General features: G+C 44.5%; 1 protein-coding gene across 2 annotated transcripts in view; it reads right to left on the reverse strand.

The window, feature by feature from the left end:
* NSMCE2 (NSE2 SUMO ligase component of SMC5/6 complex) overlaps positions 1 to 8,562 on the reverse strand; it is a 222,394-nt gene that overhangs the window by 153,525 nt on the left and 60,307 nt on the right. The gene's annotated exons all lie outside the window — the stretch shown is intronic.

Genomic DNA, 8,562 nt, shown 5'->3' on the forward strand with positions numbered 1-8,562 from the left:
GCCCAAGGTCACCCACCTGGCTGCATGTGGTATAGCAGGGAATGAAGCCTGCCTTGCCAGATTAGAAACCGTCGCTGTTAACCACTACATCAAGACCTTAACCTGAGACCCTGGACTGTCACTGCCATTCTAAGTGGATAATCCTGACCTTGAGGGACCAAGAGTCTGATTCAGTATATAAGACAGCTGTTTGTGGTTGTTTGTGTGTGTGTGTGTTTTGTGTGTGTGTGGGGGGGAGGGAACTGTACTGTGTAGAGAAATCTATTCACCCTTTTTCAGCCTGTGAGCAGTACCTTTGGAATTCTGACAGACTTGGCGGACGCAACCACAAAATGGCCGCCACAGGGGGTGGAGCCAGCCACATAATGGCTGCTACAGCTGACCTTCACCCATACTGTCAAGATCCTTGTACTATGGTGGCAGCTGCTGCCAAAGCAACATATTTTAAAATCTGCAGAGATAATCAAATCTCCAGTAGCGAATAAGCAGCACTGCCAGACAAAAGCCCTGTCTTGCACAGCTAATTTTCTAAAAACACTTGGCAGGCATCAGAAAAGGTGTTGGTGGATGCCAGAAAAAGTGCTGGTGGGCACCATGGTGACTCTGGTTGTAGGGATATCTTGTTCTTTCCCATGATTATGATCTCACATGTTCCGATATGACACTCCTTTGTCACAGTTATTATGGTATCACTGAAGACTGCTCTTCTTAACTGAAATAGAGGGCACTCTTCCTAGTATTGGGAAGATTGACACCTGCAAACAAGAATCTTGTCCTTCTTGACCGGCTATAGCAGGGGTGGGCAAACTGTGGCCCTCCAGATGTCCATGGACATCTGGAGGGCCACAGTTTGCTTACCCCTGGCGATAGGATGCCTGGAAAAGTTGAGAGCCCTGCGGACCAGGAGTAGAAAACAGCAAGGGTCCAATAATACCTTAGAGAGTAACAACATTTGTAAAATCAGAGTCCAGTCGCACCTTTAAGACCAGCAAAGATTTATTCAGGGCGTGAGCTTTCAAGTGCAAGCACTCTTCCTCAGACTATGAACTCCTTCCTTGACAGGGAATATATAGCAAAAATTAACTCTGTTGCATTAGTAGACTGTGTCACACAACCAAATACAGCCAATGATAATTCTTTGTCAAAACAGCTAATCAATCCCCTGGAATTCAGTTGTAGTTTACAAAAACATAAGGAGAAACAAAATATTCCCTGTCATGCTACTGGACTCTGATTTTATTGTGCTACTTCAGACCAACAAGACTATACATTTGAATCTAACAACATTTGTGACAGGGTATGAACTTTTGTAAATCATTGCTCACTTCTACAGCCTTAAAGAAGTGAGCTGTGACTCAGGGGCAATTGGGAGTCCTCATGAACTGATGAACATAAGTTCCTGCCTTATACATAACCAGACCCCTTGGTCTATCAGTATTGTTTATTCAGACTGGCAGAAGTCTTTCGTATCACCCACTGCCTGGTCCTTTTAACTGGAGCTGCTGCCAGGGATTGAACCTGGGACCTTCTGCATGCCAAGAAGATGGCCTACCACTGGGTCACAGCCCCTCTCTACAGCTTAGCTGGCAGAACCACAGGGCTAAGTAATGCACATGGGTGAGGATGAGTGATTTCACTCCGGAAAAAACAGGAGGTCAGGCACAGAGAATTGCCATCTACTTGTATGAGGATCCCCTCCCTCCCTTTTCTCTATTATTTCATTTAGCCATTGAGCATTCTTGTTCTCAGACAATATCCCCCAACCCACACCCCACCCTCTGGACAACTTTCCTCTCCTTATGCTTTGCAAACTGACAGAGTGACTCATGCTGTCGCTTCTTATTAAAACCAAATGTAACCTTCAGAATGTATGGGAAGCTACAATGGGATTTGCAAGTGCTTTATCTGCAGTGACATTCATTAAAAATATACACCCTCCACCGAAACCCAGTTTCAAAAACAAGCTGAGATTATAGACGCCCAGTGAAAAATATTCAGTACACGGGGGGGGGGGGGGGTGCAAAATGCTTGTCCTTATAATGAGCAGGGTACGTGGAAAAGGGAGAGGGTTTTGCATTACAAAGATCAGGTCCCCAGAGGATGAGTCCACACAATGGAGGTAGATGCAAATTCTATCATGCAAGGTTTATTTTTTTTTATAAGCCCTGTTTTGCTTTCTTGAAATTCAGGCTGTACTATAAAAACACCTTTAACTTCCCCCCGTAGGTCTTTCTTTGGTGTTATTTTCTGCTTCTTAAGGAGAGTCAGCTGTAGTGTGAAACAGTGGGTGCAGAGTTGCATCAGGAAACCTTGAGTCCCGAGTTCGAATCCCCACTTTGCTTTGAAAACTCACTCATACCGTCTCAGCCTAACCCACCTCAGAAGTAGTTGTTGAGAGGATAAAACGGAGGAAAGAAGAATGATGTAGGCCCACTTGGGTCCCCATAAAGGAGAAAGGTGGGGCAGAAATGAAGCAAGTAAATAAATGCATTTAAACCATGTTCGTATTTGTTAAACTGAATTATCTAATCCTCGTGCAAGGCACATTTGCTTGTACAAAGGGAGGTGTGCAATCCAGTTTCAAGCCCCTCATGCCGTTTCCAGGGGTGTTTGAACCCCAGGAACAGTTTTCACGTGAAATGGGATACTGTTAAAAGTCAGGGGAAGGCAGGCAAATCTGTTCACAAAGGAAGCATTCAGATCCAACCGTATGATATTGCCTCAACGACAGAAAATGTGGTCCTGGATCTTCCAGGAATGGATTTAGTTACGTCCTTAGCTGAACCTAGTCAGATGCACAGTTTTCAAGGCAGTGGTGTATTTGAACTGTACTGAAATAGGTAATTTTTAAATATATATATTTTTGTATTATACAGAGCGGGGGTGGGCAAACTGTGGCCCTCCAGGTGTCCATGGACTACAATTCCCATGAGCCCCTGACAGCAAAAGTTCATGGGAATTGTAGACCATGGACATCTGGAGGGCCACAGTTTGCTCATCCCTGATATAAAGGATTTCCTGACATCACATTAAAACTGACTACATTTCACCCTGGTCACTACAAACCCAGGTGCCACTATAGGTAGCGTTACCAGAGTTCCTCTTTTTGGGGGACACATCCTCTTTTTTGTGTGTCCGTGCTTTCTACGGCTGTTTTTAACTGATCTAAAGGTCCTCTTTTGGGGGTGGGAGGGTGAGCCTGTTTTGCCCTATAGTTCTCCCACTGGAGACAAGCTTTTCTCTGCCTTTCTGAACTTTCTTACCGCTGAGAAACCCCTGAAACATTCTTCAGGCTTCAAGGAACCCTAAAAGCGGTGCAATTCTGCAGGATATGGTTAGGAAGCATAACTATGTATATACCCATTTGAGGTCCCTCCACTTCCCACCCCTCCAGGCCCATCACTGGCCATTTTCAGAGAGGAGGTTGGGTCATAGCCCAATAAATGTTTAAGGAATTTAAAACATTTATTAAAAAAAATTAACTCCCGCCCATTTGAGAAACCCAATAAACATTGTTATCATTATGGGAAGCTGAGGGACAGGCGCAACAAACTGGAAGCACTGTTACTTCCATACTGTTGTGTGCAGAAAAGGTGTGTGAGTCTACATTTGAAGATAATTGGGGGAAAGTACCGTTCAATTAAACATAATGAAATAATTATTCCGAAATTGATGAGAGCGAAATAGCTTTCCAAACTTTCGCATATCCCTCGAGGGAAAAGCCAGCTTGTTTGAATCTCAGAGCTAGGAAGAAGTGGGGTAACTGTGCTATACCATAGCAAGACGAAAGAGAAACCCAGTGGCTCCTTGAAGATGAACATTCCAACGTGAGGTTTCTGGAGTCACACCTCATTTCCTCTGATACAATGGAAAGAAAAAAAAGCATTATCCTCGTTATTACAGAATTAGAAGTTCTAGTGGAGTCTTTCTCAACCAGGGTTTTGTGAAACCCTGGGGCAGGGGTAGTCAAACTGCGGCCCTCCAGATGTCCACGGACTACAATTCCCATGAGCTCCTACCAGCATTTACTGGCAGGAGCTCATGGGAATTGTAGTCCATGGACATCTGGAGGGCCACAATTTGACTACCCCTGCCCAGGGGTTTCCTGACGGCCCTGGAAGGGTTTCCCGAATGGGTGAGAATTAATTATTTTAATACATTTATAAAATGTGTTAAATTTTTATCGGGTTATATGACCATACCCTCCCAAAATGGCCAATGATGGGCCTGGAGCGGGTGGAAAGGGGAAGGGCCCGGCATGGTTGTGTACACAGCGATGTTTCTCAAACATATTCTGTACAATCATGCCACTCCTGGGGGTTTTTAGAGCCTGGAGTATGTTTCAGAGGTTTCTCCATAGTAAAAAAGCTGAGAAAAGCTGTTCTAGCATTTCACATATGATGGGAAGATAAACAAAAAGTACAAAAAAGTAGGATGAATAATTAAGGAAGAGGCAATTGGAAATGTGACAGTATTAATCAATATTAGAAAAAGGTTAGGGTATGATACAATATGTTGTTGGCAACCCATGGGAGGGTTGAGGGCAGGGACCACTTGTCAGCTACTGTGTTAGACGCGATGCTGGACTAGGTGGACCATATGTATTTAGCAGAGCTATTATTATGGGTCCAGTCATTTGGTGCAGGAAGCACAGAGTATGCCTGCATTTCTCTCTATTCCTGCAGTCCCCAGAGACTCCCACAAAGATCACTTTTAGGGTGAGAGACCCACATGGAATCCATGTGGACCAACAACTGTGCAGAAAGAGAAGCCACTCCTTTTCTTCACAAAACACACCTCCACTGAAAAACGGGTCTGATTCCATCTCCTTGAACCCTCTTCAGTCTGTCCAGCATGGCTTTTCTGCTGCAGAGATCTCAAAAACCCAAAAATTATCCTTCTGGGAGTAGAAAGGTCAATACCCAAAAGCCCCCAGTGGTTGGCTAATTTGCATAACATTATTTCCTAACCTAGAGCTGACTTGGTAATAATAATTTTTAAAAAGAGGCTTGCATGGTTTGGGCTTTAGTCTAGACCACATCTGCTTGGGGGGGGGGAAGATATGGCTACCTGGCAACAGACACCTGTTTGCATTTTTCAAAAATGCAATCCCTCGATTGGGACACAAAATTACCTTAATTACTTCACAGCCATTTTCCAACCTTCCCCCCCCCCCCCGAAAAAAAGATCAGATAAGCCATGCAAAGGTTGCAAAAGGGCGAGCCATGAGGCATATATGCATGCCGTGCAATTATGCTAAGAGACTCTTAAAAGGAGAATCTTATCACAAGATCCTTATCACGGGTTCCTTACGTTTCAAGAGTGTCTCAGCATATTAACCATGCATATGTTCCTCACAGTTCCTTCCCTTGCGGTCCAGGAGACTGAGCCTGCTGTTATATCCCAGCAAGATGCAGAGGCTGCTTGCCTTATATTGGAAAACGTACCTGTGATTAACAACCTGCTCATGGTAATGAGTGCATTCAAACGATGCATTTTAATGTCTTCTTCATGAACAATGGCATAACCTTCCGTATATCGGTGCAGAAAAATAACCTTCCCTGTGATCGAGACACCTGTGCATTTCATTCCTGGTAACCCTACCTTCCAGAAATATCAGTTGCCGTTTTAAAAGGAAACTCCAGAATGAAACAGGGCAGCCATTACGATGGCGGTTGTGTTTGACCGTGATGGGAACAGACCCTCGTATATCCTAATACGTTTGCGTGTGATATAAACATAAGGGGGGGAAATAATTAGTCGGTTTGAAAAATGTATAAAGTATATTGTGATATAGATCGTCTTCAGAATCACAGAATCATAGAGTTGGAAGGGGCCATACAGGCCATCTAGTCCAACCCCCTGCTCAACGCAGGATCAGCCCTAAGCATCCTAAAGCATCAAAGAAAAGTGTGTATCCAACCTTTGCTTGAAGACTGCCAGTGAGGGGGAGCTCACCACCTCCTTAGGCAGCCTATTCCACTGCTGAACTACTCTGACTGTGAAAATTCTTTTCCTGATATCTAGCCCATATCGTTGTACTTGTAGTTTAAACCCATTACTATGCGTCCTTTCTCTGCAGTTCATATTCATAGTTCTGTAAATGAAATATAGATTCACTTGTTTGATTCCCCATGTTTGATTCCTCGCTTTGCCATATGCAGCCAGTTGGGTGACCTTGAGCAGGACTTTCCATCACCACTTCACTGAAAGTGAAGAATAAATTTTGAATCCAGTGACAGCAACACAGACCAACAAAGTTTTATTCGAGGTATGAGCTTTCGTGCGCGCACACACCGTGCATACTCACAGGCAACGTGCAAGAATAAATTTACATACAGCAGAATAAAAATGGTGAACAAATTCCAGAGATAAATGGGGAGGGGGGACCAGAAATTTGGGGTGGGGCTGGGAGGCTACTAACTTGAATCTAAAAGCACTGAAGTTATTTTCCTTAGAACAGCCCTAGTCATCTTTGCATTTCCCTAACACAGCTTCTCCATCTTGAGAGAGAGTTAAGTCACTAGTATGGCAAGCTATCTCGTACAACATTCAATACTGCATTTACTGTTTCTCTTCTACCGCAATCATTTGCAATTAGAAATCTTGTCCTTGCAAGGAAAGGCAGATCTATGCATGCTTGCTTGGACATAATCTCAACAGGATAGCATAGCCAACTGGTGGAAGCCAAAATCTACAAAAAGTCAAGTTGCATTTTAGGGACCATACAAAATTGACCTATAAGCTTTTGTGAGCCAGGGCTGATGTCTTTGGTGTATGAAGTAGACAATCCATGTGTGTAAAAGTGTAAATCAAGATCTAATCAAGGGAGTAATCCATTGGTTCAGAGCAAGCGTAAGGAGAGAAGCAAAGTAGAATACAACGCAAATCTAATGCAGGAAGAAATGAGAGAGTGGACTAAATCAGCATTAGTATATGTGAGATATTGGCACATATGGTTTATTTTCTTTATCCTGCTTATAGCTCTGGCTGGGGCTCAAGGCAGATCACACAGAGTAAGTCAATACGAGCAACAGGATGGGATGTCCAAGAGAGTAGGGAATAGGGAAATTGTCGAAATGTGGGACCTGCTAGAGATCTCGGACAGAAATGACTTGCAGAAATGTGGAACCAGCCAGCAGCAATGGTGAAGCAAACATTAAGACAGTGGTGAAGCAAAGCATTAAGTTAGCCTTGCTCAACTTTTCTACCATTGAGAAACTCCTGAAACATTCTTCAGGGTTTGAGAAACTCCAGAAATGGAATGATCGTGCAGAATATGGCTGGGAAGCAGAGCTTTGAACACACCCACCTGCGGGCCCTCCTAACCCCCTCCAGGCCCAGCAATGGCCACTGAGAGTAGGGTGGGGGGGGGGGCGGAAACGGGTTGACATGTCCATATCACACAATAAATGCTTTAACAAATTTAAAAAATATTACAAATTAATTAACTCCCAGCCATTTGGAAAATCCATCCAGGGTTTCACGAAACCCTGGATGAGAAAGCCAGTATTAAGCATTAACACAACACATTAAACCAAAGGACAAGCAGACGGTAAATAAAGGATGCTAAGGACATCCCATAAGACAATTGTTGAGCCAAGGTCCAGCAACTGGCTTCCCACAATGGCCAACCAGACATTCCCAGTATGCCCATCAGCAAGGCATGGACAATCATCCTCATTGGCGGTTGCCTAGCAACTGTCAGAGGTAAACAGCTATGGAATGATCCTGATGACTGTGATCCATTCATTTCCCCTGGAGAAAAAGGCTGCTTTGGAGGGAAGAAGCAGGAATGGCCAAACTGTGGCTCTCCAGATGTCCGTGGACTATAATTCCCATGAGCCCCTCAGGGGCATCTGGAGAGCCACAGCTTGGCCACCCCACTCTATGCCGATCCTTCTCCAGGCTCCACCCTCAATTATCCAGCAATTGCCCCACCTGGAGTTGGTAACACTAGCAAGGGTGCATTTTGGGGTTCCCACTACAGAGCAGCACACAATGGATGCAGGCTGGTCTAAAGTCCTCTGAGCTTTTGGTCAGGCTGGATCTGCAAAACTTCACAGGTGTGCCAGCAGGCACCGATACTCAAGTTCTGCTGAGCAAAGTGACTCACACGACAACAGATAAACGTACAACTTTCTCCCTCCCACCCAACATGTGGGACCCACACTTCACACAGTCACACCTCCTGGACAGCTCATTCAGCGGCTGCCGCACGTTGCAATTAAAGCAAAGTTACGAAGCGTCGTTGTACCTAATTACGAAAGCGCTAATATTCGTACAAAGTAGTTAGGTTCTGACCGTCCCGCTGAAGCTAAGAACAGAGGCAGAACAGGTTGCAATTTGTAGGTCAAAGATTTTTTTTAAATTATAAGGCGAATGAAGACACATTTCATCCTCTGTCTGCAAGGCTGTCTCCCTTTGCATCCCACAAAGAGTCCTGACTCATCCGATTATGATCTTGCAACACAATCAGCCTGGTTCTCCAAGATTGCTTCCTTACTGCAGTATCTCCTTCTCCCTAGCAGCCTGATTGGAATCTGTCTTTTCCCATCTTTC

This window comes from Paroedura picta, chromosome 9 (assembly GCF_049243985.1).
Source record: "Paroedura picta isolate Pp20150507F chromosome 9, Ppicta_v3.0, whole genome shotgun sequence".
Taxonomy (NCBI): domain Eukaryota; kingdom Metazoa; phylum Chordata; class Lepidosauria; order Squamata; family Gekkonidae; genus Paroedura; species Paroedura picta.